The sequence below is a fragment of the Pteropus medius genome, unplaced genomic scaffold, assembly GCF_902729225.1.
Source record: "Pteropus medius unplaced genomic scaffold, Ma_sr-lr_union100, whole genome shotgun sequence".
Classification (NCBI taxonomy): Eukaryota; Metazoa; Chordata; class Mammalia; order Chiroptera; family Pteropodidae; genus Pteropus; species Pteropus medius.
The window spans coordinates 20,609,191-20,629,355 of record NW_024340849.1 but is presented as its reverse complement, the minus strand read 5'-3'; the positions used below and the strand labels follow the sequence as shown (position 1 = coordinate 20,629,355).

Genomic DNA, 20,165 nt, shown 5'->3' with positions numbered 1-20,165 from the left:
GTACTGCTAGGCACTTCTGAAGATGATGGCAAGTCCTGCCAAAGATGATGGCTTAGAGTGTCAATGGTGTCCTGTGGAAAACTTCACAACAGCAATAAGGAGTTGTATGTAGGTCAAGTCTTAGCATCAAAACTCAGGACCTTGGGAAAGTCACTTCATCCTTCTGGTCATCAATATCTGTTTAAAAACAAACAACAACAAAAACTAACCTTTATTTAGCATTTAGGATATTCCCTATTCCCTAAGGAGCTTATTAAGTCAAATTCTATGACAGTTTTTCCTGGCAAACCTTGGTGGATCCCATTCTTCTTAAAGTGATGCTTATTTTTTTTTGACTCCATCTTCAATGAAGTTTCAGCTGTCACCAGGTAAGGTGAGCCAGCTATGAATACTATACAAAGAATGGATTTCAGCTATTGCTCTCCACTAACACCTATCTTTAGTATAGTTTTTTAAGTAGATTTTATCCAGTCCATCCTGCTGCCTACCCAAATCTGCCCTCTAATATGATTGCTGTATGCTCTACACAGAGGAATTTCTCAATAAACGCTTGCTGACTTTAAGGAAATTCTATGAACTACAGAGAAATAGGCTGTCATGACTGATTTTTTAAAAAGATACACGATCTGGATTTCAAAAGAAAAGCTAATATCAATTAAGACTAGGAATTTAAATAAACCTTGTTTCTTTATCAAATTTAAGTAACACCAACTTACAAAAAATTTTAAAGCTGGGACATTATGTAATTGGAACATTATATATAGCAGTGAAGGCAAGTTGAAGGTACTAACTACATTTATAAAACGACTTATCAAATAAGTAAATATGATAGTTATATGTGATCGCTAATGAGTAAAATATTTGAGACTACTCTTCAACTCTTAAACATGAGAGAGAAATTTCCAAACACAGCCCGGAATTTGGGGAAGGTCTAACACAAACTTTGTAGATCCTCCATCTGCTATCATGTATCATATGAAGTAGAAAGAGAAGCTGCTGAAGAAAACTGATAAATCACATTATTAATATTGCCTATCCCAATTACATTAAAACAATCTACATCTTCCTTTATAAGCAGAAATGAATAAAGAAAAATCATCAAATATGCTATCAAAAGGAGTGACCAAGCTGATGCCATAAGAGAAACTGTGACAATTTAGAAAGATTCTCTAATTCCTAACTACTACTCATTTAATAGGTCATAGAAAGCCCCAGTTCCTGGCCCTCCATTCCTGTGAAATTACATATTCACTATAATTAAATCCTCTTTTACTTGATACACCTTATGTGAGTCTCTTCCTTACAACACATTGATAAAATAACTCCTTGGCTAAAGAAATCAAAATTGAAAGTCAACTATGAAAAGAAACAACAGAGAATATTTACTACCCTTCGAAATCTATAAAACCAAAGTTTGAGAGAACATCACCCTAAATGCTTCCATTATTATAAACAAGATTAAAAATAAGTTTGTAAGCAAAAAAGTAAAGTGGTCCCTTGGTATCTGAGAATGACTGGTTCCAGGAACCACACCCCTGACATATACCAAAATCCACAGGTGTGAAACTCATGGATCTGGAAGGCTGACTGTAACAACAAAATAAACACATATCCTCAAATAGAGTGAAGAACTTAAAAATAAAAGAACACATGAATTAGAAAGCAAAAAGCAGAAAAGTCTATAAAGGCAGGCTCCAAAAAGGGAATGAAAACAGTCTTGAGAATGAGAAAAGGAATATAAAGACCACAAATATTAAGGAAATTTCTTTAAACCAAAAACGTTCTAATTAAAGATACCGACAAAAGTTATTTCCTAGAAAAATATAAATTACTCAATCTGATTCAAGACCAAGAGATTATCTTTACCCCTCTACACTTTCAAATGCATCTACCCAGACAAGACAGCTTAATGAATAAATTTTATTAAGCCTTCAAAAAGAAAAAGATGTAATTCTGTTCCTTAAACTGTCAAGAGACTAAAAGTCAGTCAAATACATGTTAGAAGACAAACATGGAAAAATCTGTTGAACACAAAACACAAAATTTTTAAAATATGCAAATCATTATTTTTCAAATGTCAGCAAGGAGTCCATTCATCCAATGAAAATCTTAAGCAAAAGACGGATGAAACCGGGGGCCTAGTATTTCCCAATGTGGATCATAGGAGCCTTTTTGTAACACATCAATGTTTCCTGTGAGTAAAGACATAAAATTCCTCGATGTACCCAAATATAGTTTAATCTAGGAAAATAAAAATGGTTTAACACAAACTTAGTATATTATGTGGTCAGGATGATCTCTATTCTTATAGTCACATACTGATATATTTATGAATAAAATTATACAATGTATGAGATTTCCTTTAAAATCATTTCCTTTAAAATCATAAGCAATCTTAAGAAGAACAAAGCTAGAGGCATCATGCTCCCTGATTTCAAACTATATTACAAAGCTACAGTAATCAAAACAGTAAGCTATTGGCATAAAAAAGACATGAAGATCAATGGAAAGGAATAGAGAACCCAGAAATAAACCCATACATATATGGTCAATTAATTTATGACAAAGGAGCCAAGAATATACAATGGAGAAAGAATAGTCTCTTCAATAAATGATACTGGGAAACTAGACAGCCACATGCAAAATAATGAAACTGGATGATTATCTTACACCATACACAGAAATTAACTAAAAATGGATAGAAGACTTGAACATAAGACCTGAAACCATAAAATCCCTAGAAGAAAACACAGGCATTAACAAGCTCCATATAACATAGGTCTTGGCAAAGATTTTTTGAACCTGACATCAAAAGCAGCAGCAACAACAACAAACAAGTGGGACTACATTAAACTAAAAAGCTTCTGCATGGCAAAAGAAACCAGCAACAAAACGAAAAGGTAACTTACTGAATGGGAGAAAATATTTTCAGATTGTATATCTGACAAGGGGTTAATATCCAAAATAAAGAACTCAACAACCCAAAGTAAACAAGCAATTAAAAAAATAGGCAGAAGATATGAATAGGTATTTTCCAAAGATGTCATAAAGATGGCCAACGAGTACATGAAAAGATGGCCAACATCACTAATGCAAATCAAAACTTATATATATCACCTCATACCTGTCAGAATGGCTATGAGCCAGAAAGACAAGAAATAAAAAGGATTAAGGAATATATGTTACTAAATAAATAAAATACATAACATGGCAGGTGGTGGTGAATACAATGAACAAAAATAAAGGAGGAAAAGGAAACAGGTAGTGAAGAGGTAAAAAATCTGCAATTTGAAAGAGGGAAAGTCTCACTGAGAAGGAAACTTGAGTAACTGAAAGAGTAAGAAAGCACCGAATGGATCCTGAAAGAAAGGCATTCCAAAGCACAGAACATAACAGGAGCAAAAGTCCTGAGAAGGAAAGCATACCTCACACATTGAAGGGAAAGTAAAAAGCCCATCAACTGCTGAACAGAGTAATAAAGAGGAATGAGTATTAAGACAGTAGAATGATGAGCAATGAAAATAATAAACTTGAAGAGGGAGGTCATCAGCCAAAACAAACATTTACTGTATAAAACTATCAAATTTGTGAGGCAAGAAAATATAGAACAAAAATGCTGGGCAACAATGACATGCAATAAATTGGTAGAGTGGTGAACACTTTACATACAGTATTCTATAGGTGAGAAAGGAAAAGAGTAATTTTAGACTTACATGCATGTATTAAAACCAAAAAATTCATGAAAACCTCAAGAGTTTTAATTGAAAAAGTATATAATTTCACAACTAGTAAATGGGGAAAACATGAGAATGAGAAAAGGGAAAAAAAAAATCTACCCCAAAACTGGCAAGAAAATGAAGAGACAAACACAGAAAAAGTACGACAGCACAAAATGAAGGGGTAAAAATAAATGCAAATACATATTTACAACAAATAAAATTTTCCAACAAATAAAAATGAAATAAACTCTCCAATTAAAAGACTGAGATTGAGGATATTGCTACAGAAACCGCAGACATAAAAAAGAACACAGGAATACTAAGAGCAACTCTACACACACGAGTTTGGCAACGTGGATGAAAATGACCAATTTCTTGAAAAATATAAACCACCAAAACTTACCAAATATGAAAGAGAAAAATTTAATATCTAACTACTCAGAAAATTTAATTCATAATTTTTAAAACTCTCCAAAAAGAAATGAGCAGGCCCAGAACATTTTACAGAATTCTACCCAAAATTTAAAGAATTAACACCAATTCTATACGATTTCTTCCAAAAAATAAGAGAATATTTCCAAATTCATTTTATAAAGCTAGTATTACTGATACCAAATCCAAACAAAGACAGTACAAAAAACAAAACTACAATCAATTTCCCTCATGAATATAAATGCTAAAATACTTAAAATATTAGCAAATAGAATTCAGCAATCTTTTAAAAAAAGCTATTTGCCATGACCAAGTGTGGTTTATTCCAAGGATGAAGGCTGGTTCAATATTTGAAATCAATGTAGTACACCTTACTAAGAGCTAAAAAAGAAAAACTGCATGATCATATCAATCAATGCAGAAAAGGCATCTGACAAATTCAACACCCACTCTTGATAAAAATTCTCAGAAGAAGAAAAATAGAGAACTTCCTCAACTTAATAGAGAGTCCCTATAAAAAAATCTAGAGCTAACATACTTAATGGTGAAAGACTGAATCCTTGCCTCTAAAACTGTAAATGAGGCAAAGATGTCTACTCTCACCATTCTCAATCAGTATAGTGTTGGAAGTTCTAGCTTGTGTGAGAAGACAAGAAAAGGAAATAAAAGGCATATACTTGAGAGGAGGCGGGGAAGCTCCCTGTATTTGCAGATTCCAGCGAATCAACAAAACAACTCCTAGAATAACAATTTAACAAGGCAGCGGGATACAAGACCAATACACAATACCAATCATATCTTTATATACTAAGAACATGTGGAAACAAGTTAAAAAACATAATACTATTTATAATCGCTCCAAAGAAAATAAAAATCTCTATGTTTTAAGACATAACGAAACATCTACTTGTATGGTGAAAACTATAAAACACTAATGGAAGTCTAAGAAGATCTAAATAAATGGATTCTTCATGGATTTGAAGATTCAACAAAGCTAACATCAATTTTCCCAAAACATATACACAGATTTGACACAATTCCTACTCAAATCCCACCAAGACTTTTAACAGATATAATATTATTCTAAAGTTTATATGGAAAGGCAAAGGAACTAGAAAAGCAAAAACAATTTTGAAAAAGAATAGAGAAGAATCAGTATATCACATTTCACAATTTAGCTCAGTAACCAACACGCTGTGCTATCAGCAGAGCAAGAGACACATAGGTCGACCCAGAAATAGACCTACACAAACAAAGAACCCAGAAATAGACCTACACAAATATGCCCAAACAGTTTTTGACAAAGGTGCAAAAGTAACTCAATGGAGGAAAGACAGCCTTTCAACAAATAGTGCTGGAGCAACTGCACACCCATAGACAAAAAAAATGAGCTTCTACCTAAGTTTCACATTTTATACAAGAATAAACTCCAAATGGATCACAGACTTAAGTATTAGAACAAATGATAAAACTTTTAGGAAATAACATAGGAGGAAATCTTTAGGATCTAGGGCAAGGCAAAGAGCTCTTAGACTTGACTGCTCAAAGCAAGATCCACAAAAGGAAAAATGATACATTGGACTTCATCAATATTAAAAACCTGTGCTCTGCAAGACCCTGTTAAAAGGATGAAAAGACAATCAACAGTCTTGGAGAAAATATTTATTTACAAAGCATATATCCAACAAATGACTAGTTATCTAGAATATATCTAGAATTCTCAAAACTCAACAGAAAAAAATCCAATTAGAAAAAGGACAAAAGACATGAAGAGACATTTCATCAGTGGGGATAAAAATATCCTCAGTATCATTAGCCACTAGGGAAATGCAAATTAAAATCTTACTGAGATATCACTAGATACATACCAGAATGGCTAAAATGAAAAACAGTAATAACACCAAATGCTGGCGAGGATGCAGAGAAACTGGATCACTCCATACATTGCTGGTAGGAACGTAAAATGGCACAGCCACTCTGGAAAACAGTTTGGCAAGTTCTTAAAAACTATATATACAATAACCATACAACCCAGTAAGTACACTCCTGGGCATTTATCCCAGAGAAATGAAAACTTAAGTACACAAAAAAAAACTATGCACAAATCTTTAAAGCATTTTTATTTGTAACAGCCAAAAACTGTAAACAACCCAGATGCCTTAAACAGGTAAATGGTTAAACAAATCCATACTATGGAATACTACTCAGCAATACAAAGGGATGAGCTATTGATGCATATAATAACATGGATAAATTTCCAGAGAATTATGCTGAGTGGGAAAAAAAAAGAAAAACAAAATGTGACATACTGTATGATTCCACTCACACAACATTCTTGAAAAAAGCAAAATCATAAAAATGAAAAACATATGACTGGGTCCCAGAGATTAAGGAGAGAGAAAGAAGTGGATGTTGGCTATAAAAATGATAATATAAGTAAGGAGTCCTTGTGGTGATGGAAAAGGTCTGTATCTTGATTGTGTCAATGACAATATCCTGGTTGTGATAGGGTACTACAGTTTTGCAAGATGTTACCACTGGGGGAAACTGGGTAAAAGATACATGGGCTATCTCTCTACTATTTCTTAAAACTGTGAGTAAATTGACAATTATCTCAATAAAAAGTTTAATTTAAAATTGCGAAGACCAAAACTATCAGAGCCAATTAATTTTCTTAAGTTCGATAACATGATATTCACGAGAGGCAAAACTAATATGTAGAGGGAGGGTGAATTTTTTAAAACGGCCAAAATTAGCTGACCAAAATAAAACAGTATAGGTATGGAAATATCAAACGGCAGTATGTAATACAAAAAATATTCCTAGATATAAAGAAATCACTACACAGAGTAATAATAGTTTTAATTCAATGAAAAAATATAACAAATTTAAACTTTCATATACTAGTAACAATTTAAAAATATATTTAAAAAAACGACAGAACTACAGGGAAAAAACCAACCATTCTAATAAAAGATTAACATTCTTTCTCTAAAAACATAAAGATATATGATTTGAACAGCAGAATTAACAAGCCTGTTTACTGGACATATATAAATCTTTGCACCAACAACTGGAAAATACATTCTCTTCAAGTACAAACAATATTTATTTAAAAAAATGACAACATACTCTCAATAGATACCAAAGGATTGATACCATATAGACCATGCTGCCTAAACACAATACAAATGAATAACTAAAGGAACTCCCATATGTTTGGAAATAAAACTTTCAATGACTGATAAAGAATTCACAGTGGAAAATAGAAAAATAGCCACAAGTGAAAATACTACACATCAAAACTTGTGTGATGCAGTAAAAGTATACACAGAAATTCATGGTCTTAAATGCCTATATTAAAATGATAAAAATTAATAAGCAAAGCAGCTAACTTAAGAAATTAGAAGAATAGAAATAAACCCAAAAGAAGTAAAAGGAGGGAAATGAGCAGAAATTAGTGAAATGGGGGAAGGATACATTAAAGAGCAAAAAAAAGACAAAAACTTGATTCTTTGAAGTCTTTAAAAAATTGCCAAACTTTTAGCTTTTAAAACTGATCAAAAATGGCTTAAAAAAAAAAAAGATAAAAGGGACATTACCTACAAATACTACAAAATTAGAGATTAACGAATTAATGCTATAAATTCGAGAACATGGATAAAATGGACAACTTTTTATTAAAGTATAATCTACCAAAAATTGGTTTGAAAATTGAAGATACGAACAATCCTATAACCAAAGCAATTCAATCAGTAGTTAAGAAGTGTCCCACAAAGAAAAAAAACCAGTAACAATTTTACAAGGGAGATCCAAACACTTAAGAAACGCAGCATTCTAATCTCATATCAACTCTTCCAGAAGAGAAAAAGTATATACCTTTTAAATGACAGGTCAATATTACTCATTAGAGGCAAAAATTGTGAATTAACTAGCTTCAAACTGAATCCAATAATGAAAAAAAAAAAGGAGACAGATCAGGGTTGACTTTATATTTGGAAAAAAAGGTTGATTTAAATATCAGAATATCAATCAGTGTATTTCATTATGTTAACAGGTTACAGAAGGAAAACATTAACAGGAGTTCACGGAATAAAAACTACGATCCTCTCAAAAGATGCAAAAAAGGTTTCTGATAAAATTCAACATCCTTTTTTTTTTTTAAATTAGCAAACTAGTAACAGAAACATCCTTAACCTGAAAAGATTATCTACAATAAACCTACAGCAAGCATCATACTTAACTGTGAAACTTTGAAAGTATTTCCTTTAAAATCAGGAACAAGATCAGGATGCCCCCATCACCGCTTCTATTCAACATTGTACTGGAGATCCTAGCCAGCACATTAAGACAAGAAAAGAAAGAAAAAAAAGCATAAGAATTGGAAAAGAGGACACAAAGAGGTCATTATTTACAGATTGGTCTGTCTACACAGAAAATCCAAAAGAATTTATAGATAATTTATCACAATTAGGAGTATAGCAAGGTTGTTACACAAAGTCAAATCTTACTTATATACACCAGCAGGGTAGAAAATATAATTATAAAAAAGAGGTCATTTATGATTTGATACAAAAATAAGGTACCTAGAAATAAATCTAACAAAATATTTGCAATAGTTTAGTTGAAGAAAATTCTAAAACTTTGAGAGACACTGTAAAAGACCTAAGTAAATGGAATTACGATGTTCACGGTCAAGAAAACTTAACAAAAATGTTCAATCTCTCCAAACTGGTTTACAGATTCAATGCATTTCCCATCAAAATCCCAAAAGAGGGGGTGGGAGGGTGTGTATGTGTGTGTCTATGTAACTTAAAAAGATAATTCCGAAATTATATAGAGAAGCAAACAGCCAAGAAGTTCTTTGAAGAACTACTAGGCAGGAGAACTTGGCCTGCTTCCATGTCCCCCAATGATTGACTAGACTGTTTCAAACCAACCCTCCCAGTAAAAACTTAAAACCTGAACATAATATTAAAAAGAAAAATCTATTTGAAGGCATGAGGCACTACAAAGGTAGCAAAGACCTGAAAGACAAAGATTGTGGAGAGAAGGGAAGCCTAGAACATTGGATGCCCCTTTCCCCTGAAGATATTTGCTAATGGAAGACAAGCAACGGATAGGTTGAGAAATCAAGCAGAACTCTGAATAGCTGGGGAAACAAGAAGATATTTGAAAATATTACCTGTAAGAGCTTGGTATCGGGGATATGTAATGAACTCCTACAAGTACGTATGAAAAAGACAGGTGGCCCAATAAAAAATGTGTAAAAATCTTGGCAAGCCACATCACGAAGGATATTTAAATGGCCAATAGGTATATTAAAAGGGGTTTAATATCATTATTAATTAGGGGAATAGGGAAATGCAAATTAAAAGCACTCAACAACCACCAAAATGTCTAAAATTGAAAGGGTGGACAAGAAAGGACGTGGATCAACTGGAACTCTTATTATTCTGCCAGTGGAAGGGAATGAAGAAACTACGACTACATACAATATGCATGATAAGAAAGGGAGGAAAGGAAGGAGGGAAGGAGGGAGAACAAAAAGAGGCTAAAGCTCTTATAAATTAAAAACGTAATTACTGAAATAAGTTCTACAGTTCAAAGACAAAATCAAGAAACTCTTCCAGAGTGTAAACAAATAAAATATCAATCTAGGAGCTCCAATATTCACCTGTCAAGAAAACAGTAAAGAAAGGAAAGAAATTATCAAAGAAATAGAAGATAATGCCCCCAATGAAGTCTTAGAACTGAAAAAGTACTCACCAATAAATGAAAAAGGCCTACAACACATTTCACAATACCAAAGATAAAGAGATCGCTATAGAGACTGTAAACAAGGTTACTACAACAACATAACCATCAGATTTGCAATGGACCTCTACTAGCAATACTGGGTGTTTTAAATTCCTAGAGCAAAACTTTCGAAGTTCAGAAAGAAAAAAATGTATTACCAACATAAAATTCTATATCTAAATTTTCAATCAGAAACAAAGGCAAGCCATTTTCAAACATTCAAGAAATTAGAAAGTTTATCACCTTGCTATCCTTGCTAAAACAACTACTTATGATTATATTCCGGTAAAAAATATTGGAAAAAAAAAAAAAAGACACGGGCTCCAAATAACAAGACCTAACACAGGAGTGCAATGGAAAGTAATCCCAGACGACAGGTATATAAGCGCACCAAGAAAGCAAGTTGCCCAAATTAGAATAGGAAGACTGAGAGCTCCAGAAAGCCTATCTTCAAAAAAAACTGAATAGTTACAACATGAGAACACATTGAAATATGAAATTTAAAAAATCATATCCATGAGCTCTCCTCACTCAAAGCAGGACTTAGTTGTATTTCTCCTTTAAGGAGCATAGGTTTAATGACATAAGTTCCTCTCTAGTTGGACACTACTTGGTTCTACTGTGACTAACACATAGATCAGCATACATATTACAAAGCCTGGGTACTAATACTCAATTTTTAGAATCTCCTGTACAAGCACAGAAAAGTTTAGAAGACTTATAAACTATAATATAAATGTTATAAATCTTAACAATGTAACAGAAAATAAAGGCTAGAAGGAGAGGAAGTGTGGAGGTAGGAGAAACAAAGGGAAATGAATGGGTGTTAAATTCTTCTGGGAAAGACGGGGAACTGAAGAAATAATGTCTAAAACTGATATATCAAGAAACAGAAATTTACCTATTACAAAAAGTTAAAAATAATCAACAGCAGAATAGGAACAAAAATATAACAGAATTAGAAACAAAGTGGGAAAACATATTGACCTAAATTTCTTAACTACTAGAAAGTCAAGCAACAAATACTGTTTAAGGCTGAAAGAAAAATAAATATATATATGTGGTATTTTTGAGTTTTGAAAGTAACCTAAATTTTTTTTTTAAATAACAGTTTAAGGCAGTTACATCAGGAGTGGGACTTAGTGGGAAAGGACTTTTCTTTTGGAATTTTTCTGCACTGTCTACAAAAGTATTGCTTTCATTTGGAAAAAAAAAAAAGATGAGGAATGGAAATAGGAGGATGAAAAATGTTACTAAATCCATTTTCCATATTAGGGAAAAATTAAAATAACTTTTTCAATGTCGTAAATTCAATATCCATGCTAATGTCAAAAAAATATACATTTTGTGACATAGTCAAGATCTGCTTTTACTGACCTATATGAATAGGCAAATGGACAGCTCTGAGTGTTTTTGTTAAGTTTACATTGTTCTCTTCAAAGGCAAAAGAAACTTATTTGTTTCAAACCATTTTCCCAAAAAGTCTAGGAAAAAGGCCACATTACTAAGGGGGTTCAAAATGAACATTCATAGAAAACAGTTTAAACTATGATAACAAATGATTCCACGTTAACAGTTTTACTTATCTGAATAAAAACACTATTTGTCAAGACAACTCAATGGGGAAAGAATTGTCTTTTAAAAAATAGTGCTAGGAAAACTGAATATCTACATGCAAAAGAAGCTGAATCCTTATCCCACACCATAAACAAAAATTAACTCAAAATGGAGCAAATGACCTAAATGTAAAAGCTAAAACTATAAACTCTTAGATGAAGAGGCATAAAACTTTATGACACTGACTAGACAATGGTTTCTTAGATTTGACATCAAAAGCACAAACAACAAAAAAGTAGGTAAACTTTATCAAAATTAAAAACTTTTATGCTTCAAAGTACACTATCGAGAAAGTGAAAAGACAGTCCACAAAAAGGAAGAAAATATCTGCAATAACATCTGATGAAGAACTTGTATCTAGACTACATAAAGAATGTAAACTTAAAAAACAACCCAATTAAAAAATAGGCAAAAGTTCTGAAATGACATATCTCCAAAACAGATATACAAATAGCCAATAAGCACATGAAAAGATGCTCCACATCATTAGTCATCATGGAAATACAAATCAAAACCCCAATGAGATACTACTTCACACCCATGAGAGAGGAAGTAGAGAAATTAGGACCCTTATACATTGCTGCTGAGAATGTAAAATGGTTTAGCAGTTTTGGAAAACAGTATAATAGTTCCTCAAAAACTTAAACATAGAGTTGCCACATGACCCAGGAATTCCACTCTAAGGTAAACATTCAAGAGAATTGAAAATATATGTCCACACAAAACTTACTTGTAGATGAATATCCCTACTCGTCTAACAACCTAATGTATGTAAATTCATGAATGGATAAACAAAATGTGGTACATTCCATACAATGGAATATTATTCAGCCATAAAAAGGAATAAAGTAGTGATACACGCTACTACATGAATGAACCTTGAAAAGGCTATGTTAAATGAAAGAAGCCAAACACAAAAAGCCACATGTATATTTCTGTGAAATGTCCAAAACAGGCAAATCTATAGACAGGAAATAGATTAGTGAATGCTAAGGGCTGGGGGTAAGAGAGTATAGAGAGTGACTGCTAATGAGTATACGGTTTCTTTGGGGATGATGAAAATGTTCTGAAGTTATATGGTGGTGATGGCTGCACAACTTTGTGAACTGATCAAAAGCACTGAATTGAACATTTTAAAAGGCTAAATGTTATGGTATGTGAATATCTCAACTAAAAAATATGAAAAGACTAGCTAAGATCCAATCCAGAAAACAAAGGCAAAAATGCTGAGAAAAGAGAAACATCTGGAGAATGCTATACTTAGAAAAATGTCGGCTTTGTCAGAAAAGATACTTGTGTTTACCAGAGGGACGGTGCAGACCTAATGAAGGAGCAAATAAATGCAAACTATCTACTACAGGTAAAAATATTTTGTTTAATAACTATCAGGAATTATCTATTTCATTTTAATTTAAATACAAATGACCCTTGAATAACACAAGTTTGAACTGTGCAGGTCCACTTATACACGAATTTTTTTTTTCAATAAATACAATTGGCCTTTCAATCCGTGTGTTTCACATTTGTGGATTCAACCAACTGCAGATTAAAAACTGTATTTTCACATTCCCAACTGCAGTTTCCCAACCAAGGATCGAAAATGCTGTTTCAAGACGTAGTTGGTTGAATACGTGTATATGAAGAGCCAACTGAAAAGTCAGAAGATATATGCGGATATCCAACTGCGCAGGGGTCACTGCCCCTAGCCCCATTGTGTTCAAGAGTCAACTGTACCTCTGAATGTGCTTTCATAGACATGACCTCAAGTGAAGTCCTCCTAGAAATTTTAGTTGTGTCCATTAATAGCTTTGAATCACATGGTGGATTCTGTCACATCTATCACAACTATTAGACTATTTCTTTGCCCGATAGTTGGGGAGTAGGAGGAACGAGGACCTCTAACCTCAATTTCCCCTTGAACTTCCCTTTCTCCCCCTGCAACCCAACAGCACCTGAAGCTACCAGGATGGCAAGTCCTGTTAGGTCTAAGGAACCAAACACTCAACCCTTCTAGACAAAAAATCTTCTGCTATAAAATTACTTAAGCCTCTTGGTATAAAAGATCTTCTGTGTCTGGTTTACCAGTATCTACTGATAAATTAATTAAACGAGGAGCCCACCAGATTTGGGGGAGTTCTAATGCCACAGCACTAGTGCAAGTAAACCAAAATCTAAGCCTGTAAATACCTCCAGGTTATGAAAGCAAAACCTAAAGACAACAATCACAAACAGCCAACTAGGGTTTAGGCTACAGCCAGTCAATAATTTCCATACTTTGCTTTCACCTTTTCTCTATAAAAGTTTTTCCCCAGCTCCTATCAACAGAGTGCCTCTAACCACTCAGGTTTTGCAATTCAGATCAGTTTTGCTTAAATAAATTCCTAAAATTTTAACATGTCTCAGTTCACCTTTTAATAGTTCTGGTGTCAGATGCAGAATCCAAAGGAGACTCCCAACAAGCAACCAGGGGAAGGTACCCACTGAGTCCACCGCACTCATTGCTTTCCTGCTGCATCTGGAGGTCGCAGGTAAGTCTCTCTTAAATCTGAGCTTCACAGTTTTGGTTTTAAAGAGCTCTTCAAATTTGAGCATTTCTTTCTCATGACTGGGTCTGTGGATGGCAGACTTAAAGGAAACCAGACTGGATACAGTCAGTACAAGGCCTCACGTACTAGGGGCGGTACAGGGAGAAACGGGTTTCTCTGAATCCGCACAATCTGGTACTTCCCCATGTGGGACCCCCGGCTAACTATACATATAAAAATTATGAGCTCAGAACCTGTGTTTTTCTGAACCCATGGGTTAATCTTATCAAAAATAATCTTAAATTACAGTGGCCACAGTCTGGAACCTATATAAGTTTATCCATTTGTGAGTTTTTCTAAAAAAAAACAAAACAGAAAAACACACACACTCACACATCCAAACAGATCCTGAATTTCCCCAAAACAATATGTATCTTTTGTATTGGCATACAAAAGCTTATAAGAAACTAAATGAATCAAAAATTTCATCTTTAAAAGATTCTTTACAAAAGGCTAATGAAAAATTTAAGCAACAAGCTGATGGTGAATCTAAAAATATACACTAACTTAAACCTGACTGTTCAGACTGTACCTTCTCTTCACTCTCCTCTCCCTAAATATTCTAAAACTACTAATAATCCCTTTACTCAACTGCCTTTTCACTCTGAAGATGAGCTAAAGAGGTTAAACAAATGCCTTTTAAAGTGAGGCCCTCCACTGAGCTTGTAACACCAAATGCAATCATCTTTTCTCCATGGTCAAAGGCTGAACTTAGGGCCATCACCAAAGATTTTTTCAAATCCTAAAGAAAATCCTCAAAAATTTTATGAGGAACTTAGAATTCTAATTGGAGCTTACAATCTGGAACTCTCAGGTTTCTACCAATTTATTCATATGACATTAGGACCTGGTGACACCTGAATATGGATGGCTGAAGCTACATGGGAAGATCCTGAGTGGTATTAAAGACCCACATAACTAATCACTCTGCCAGGGGTGGCCTAAAACATACTAGAAAAATAGCCCAAGACCTCTAGTATAGATAAGGTATTTCTGCAAAAGGATGACTGGTTATCATTCAATCTTGCAAACAAAGATGAATCAATCTTAGACTATAAAACAAGACTGGAAACCCTTTCTGTGAAACATTCTGGGCTTACTTTATTAAAGAGGCAAAAAAAAAAAAAAAAAAAAAGCCTTGATTTCCTTATTCATTAGTAGACTCCAGTTCCAGCTAAATAAATAAAGAGACAAAAGTTGGGCAGGGAAACCACTCCTCTTGCTGAATTAACAACCCTAGCTGTTAATTCATTTTGAAAAAACCTTGTAGGAAGATAAAACTAAAGAAGCCAATAAACGTATGGTCCCTCAGTCCATGGGTTGAGAGGACCTCCACGTACACATTTCAAGCCAGAATCTAGGGGTCCTCCACTCAGGAACACTGTGCCCCAAAATGCCTGCCTTTCTTGTAAACAACCAGGGCACTGGAAAAGGAAATAACCTCCTACTGAACTCACTGTTGAATAGACCTCCACTGATTAATCCAAACTGTTTTTCCACTGGGGAAGTTCTTTAAAAAATTGATTACCAAAATAATAATAATCACTGATGGGGCTCCAAGGGATCCTTCAGTAAACTGCTCCCCATGATACCTCTAAATGAGCAAAGGGAAACTAAGACAAAAATTAATAGAGAATCCTGTACAGTATTGATGGATACCAGAGCCACTTTATCTACTTTCATAAAGTAGCAAATCCCTAGAAACAGAATATTTCTGTAGTGGGGGTTTCTAACCAAATTCAAAGGTACCAGTACCTATGTCTAAACCATTTTCAGGAAACCGTATTTTCTATGTGACACTGCCCAGTCAACCTGTTAGGACAAGACTTGTTTTCTAAAATTGAGGAGTCCTATAAAATTTAACTCAGGGCGAAGGTGGCAAGAAGTCCCTGACACAGCTCAAGAAGCAGGCCAAGGAGATGGATGAGGAAGATAAAGTGTTCATGAAGAATCTGAAAGAGGAGCAGAAGAAACTCGGGGAGTTAAAAGTAAAGGCCACAGCGAAGGGCCCCCTGACCACAGGTGGAATTAAGAAATCTGGCAAAAAGTGAGCAGTTCCTTATGCCTGCGGCAATGGTGATACCTAATTCCATTCCTGTTTTAACATCTGAATTTCCTGCCATAACATCTTTTGCCACCTAGAGCTAGAATGAAGTTCTTCTGGAGGCTGTTGTACATGTAAGAATAAACTTTTGTAAAAAAATAAAATTTAACTCAGAAGGAGAAATGATCTTAGAATTCCCTCACCCTCCTGAACTGAGCTGCTCTGTTCCTCTGCAAGCAGGAATTGATGAAATTGAGAAAGTAAGAAAGCCCTGATCTCTCAGAAGTGACAGAGTGCCTACAGGCTTCTTCAATGCACAAAGGCAAAATTAAGAGCTCTGAACCCATAAAAATCCAAATAGGTCACTCTAAACCCCTGCCTAAATCCCCTCAATATCCACTAAAACCAGAAGCTACCCTAGGGCTCTTACCAATTGTAGAAGACTTAAGTAAAGACTTTTATCACTAGTCCCTATGACATCCAATCTTACCCATTAAAAAACCATATGGACAGAGTTGGAGATTTGTCCAAGGTCTGCCTGCAATTAATAACTGTGATACCACCGTTCCCTGTAGTTCCAAATCAAATACGTTGTTATCTAATGTACCTATAGACTCAAAATGGTTCGCAATGGTGGATCTTTGCTTTCTTTAGTATCCCAGTTGACAAGGAGAATCAATATTTATTTACCTTCACTTAGGGAAACTAACATTATACGTGGACTGTAATGCCACAGGGTACGTTGAAGCCCCATCCTAATTGTCACAGGTTTATATCAAGACTTGGCAAACTTTACAGTTCCCTAAAAACTTTACACTCATTTAATATGTAGATGATTTACTGCTGTGATCCCCTACAAGGGAGGATTCAAAAATATATTCAATTTATCAAATCGATAATAGCAATTAGTTTGTAAAGACCATAAGGACTCCAAGGGAAAACTCCAATTCTCAAAAGAGAAGGTTCACTACGTAGGACATGATTTGACTGCAGAAGGCATTTCCCTCTCACCTAAAAGAATAAACACTATCCAAAATGTCCCTAGACCTACAACTAAATTACAATTAAGGAGTTTCTCCAGATTTGCCGAGGACTATAGATCTTGGGTTCCAAATTTTTCTCTGATCACAACTCTCCTGTATGAGCTTACAAGGAACTAAATTTCAGAGCCCTTACCCTGGGAAGATAATCATGAGCAAACCTTTTACAAACTAAAATCAGCCTCACAACAAACTCTAGCCCTAAGACTCCCAAATTATACTAAACTTTCCACCTTATTTGTCCACACGCGTGATAACCAGGTACAAGGAGTTCTAACAAAAGAGCATGGAGAAATACCAGACCTATTACTTACTATAGCCTATTACTTACCTATTACTTACAATTAGACTCCATAGCCTGAGCATACCCAAATTGCTTTGAAGCAGTAGCCACAGCAGCTAAACTGAGAAGCTTCAGCTGAATGGGTATTAAGATATGACTTACAAGTACCTCATACTATTGAGGCTATTAAGCTCTGATCAGACAACATTTTTCAGCAAGAAGACTAACGCTTTATGAAAACTTTCTCCTTTCACCTTCTAAATTCCATCTTACGAGCTGCAAATCGCTCAATCCTGCAATCCTTGCCTAACAATGACACAGATCGCCATAACTATGTAGACGTGGTGTAAAGGTTATTAAGCCCTCACACTGACTTACAATACATACCATTAGAAAGCTCAGATTTAATACTCTTTGTCGATGGATCCTATGCTAAGAACGCAGAAGGGAAATATCAAGCAGGATGTTCTGTAACGAGTCAATATGAACTACTGGAAAGGGGAACCCTTCCCCATTTTCAGTCTGCTCAACCAGTAGAACTACATGCCCTCAGGCTTGTCAGCTATTCAAAGGAAAATCAGTAAACATTTATACTGATAGCAAATATGCCTCTGGGGTGGTCCATGATTTTAGTATGTTATAGAAACAGAGAAGGTTCCTCACTTCTACTGGAACTCATAAATCAAAAATGGACCCCAAATTATTGTTAAAACTGAAGTTCATAACAGAAAAACAGAACCTGGGTATCAGGGAAATGCTCTAGCAGACTTCCATGCTACATCAGCTAGAACTAAAATTATTCAATATGCAACCTGAATGAACTCTATAAGATTGATTCTAACTAAATTATTTATGATAATTTATACAAAAGACAAAATCAGGCACCCAAGCTGGAGTAACAATGTTGAGACAACAAGGGTGCAAATTTAATATTAAACAAGGACTCACTGAGGGCCCTGACAGCCACCTGATTCCTCCTGCGTTCTTAAAACTGACATTACTAAAAGCTCTACATTCACCGTGGCACAGATACAATGATCCAAATTATGAAAAAGTATTGGTAGGATGATTGCTCCAAGGTTGCAAAATTGGTTTATGACCAGTGTCTGGTTTTGTCAAGCCCATAACTCTGGGAAGGCCATTAAGGTATTAGATGAACATTCCCAAAACCTACTAGGTCTTCTGGTAATGACACCTAAGAATGCCCCTGAACCTAGCTGAAAGGGACTATATCCGATTCTCCTCAATACTCAGAATCAAGACTACCAAGATAAACAGCAAAAGCAATTCTTCCATGGATCTGACATCATAACCTATAAGTTTCACAATGAAACAAAAGCAATTTAACTCTGATGGTGAGTGAGGGTGGCACTAACACCAAATTTCTGGTCAATCTCTCACGTATGACATGACAATCAAAAGGGAGGAATCGTTAATTAAACGAGGCCATTAGACTTAGGTGACTCTAAGGCTGTGGCGCCTCTATGTATGCAAACCCAAATCTCAGCCTATAAACAGCCAGCTAGGGTGTAAGCTATAGCCACTCAATAATTTCCTTAATTTGCTTCTGCCTTTTCTCTAAGTTTTTCCCCAGCTCCCATCAACACAGTCTCCTAACCACTTCTGGTTTGGTGCTGATTCAAATCTATTTTTGTTCAAATTCCTAAAATTGTAATATGCCTTGGTTTATCTTTTAACTCCACTAATAGCTTTGAATCACATGGTAGATTCTGTTACATCTATCATATCTATTAGACTATTTATTATTTTGCCCAATAGTTGGAGGATATGTGGGATGAGGACCTCTAACTCAAATCTCCCATTAACTTTCCTTTCTCCTTCTGCAACCCGACAGCCCCTGAAGCTACCAGGATGGCAGGTCTTGCCAGGTATCAGGAACCAAACACTCAAGCCTTCTAGACAAAAAATCTTCTGTTATAAAATTACTTAAGCTTCTTAGTATAAAAGATCTTCTGTATCTGGTTTACCAGTATCTATTAAGAAAGTTATACTCACTGGCTAGTGAGCCCAAATACAAACTCAGACATTTGCACACACATTCACTCTCGTTTTCTGATACACACAGAAACTCTCAATGCACAAAAAGGGAATGAGGAATACAGAAGAGATCCTTTAAAAAAAACAATCTTACAACAATAGAGCCCCCTCCACCTCTACATTTGAGTGGAGAGAAATAGGGGGAGTGGATTAGCCAGGTTAAATTGCAGCAGGGGCCTTTTTAAGGACTGCTGAAGGACTACAACAGCGGGGAATTATGCATCCTTGTCTAACTGAAGACAGGAGGGACTTCAGAACCCCAACTATTCTGTCTCTCCTCCACTGCTGTGCTTGGATCCACTAGAGACTATTTTGGGGGGAGAAAGCAGAATGGGGGTGACAGAGGACCAGGCCATCAGCTCTTGTACACTTATCTCAATTCACAAATAATTAATTTCCAACTAGTTAATTTGCAAACTCCTAACAATGTAAGCGCTGCAAATAAGCAATTGGTAAATTGAATAATTTCTTCTTGAGTACCCTGGAATCTTCTAATACAAGATGATTATAATCTTTAACTGTTCAGACCACAATTTCCTTTCACAGAAAACTTGCCTCTTCCTTACCCTCGACCCACCAAAATGATCT

General features: G+C 34.9%; 1 protein-coding gene across 10 annotated transcripts in view; it reads right to left on the bottom strand.

The window, feature by feature from the left end:
- Positions 1-20,165, bottom strand: part of PIAS2 (protein inhibitor of activated STAT 2) — a 69,440-nt gene that overhangs the window by 45,390 nt on the left and 3,885 nt on the right. For 2 of the 10 annotated variants that reach the window (XM_039842405.1, XM_039842415.1), the window contains exon 1: positions 6,020-6,102. The exons of 3 other annotated variants lie outside the window; for them this stretch is intronic. The gene's annotated coding sequence lies outside the window, so the exon portion shown is untranslated. Of the gene's footprint in view, positions 1-140; positions 178-6,019; positions 6,110-20,165 lie in introns of those variants that run through there. 5 more of the 10 variants (XM_039842361.1, XM_039842419.1, XM_039842389.1 and 2 more) reach the window with 4 other exon arrangements.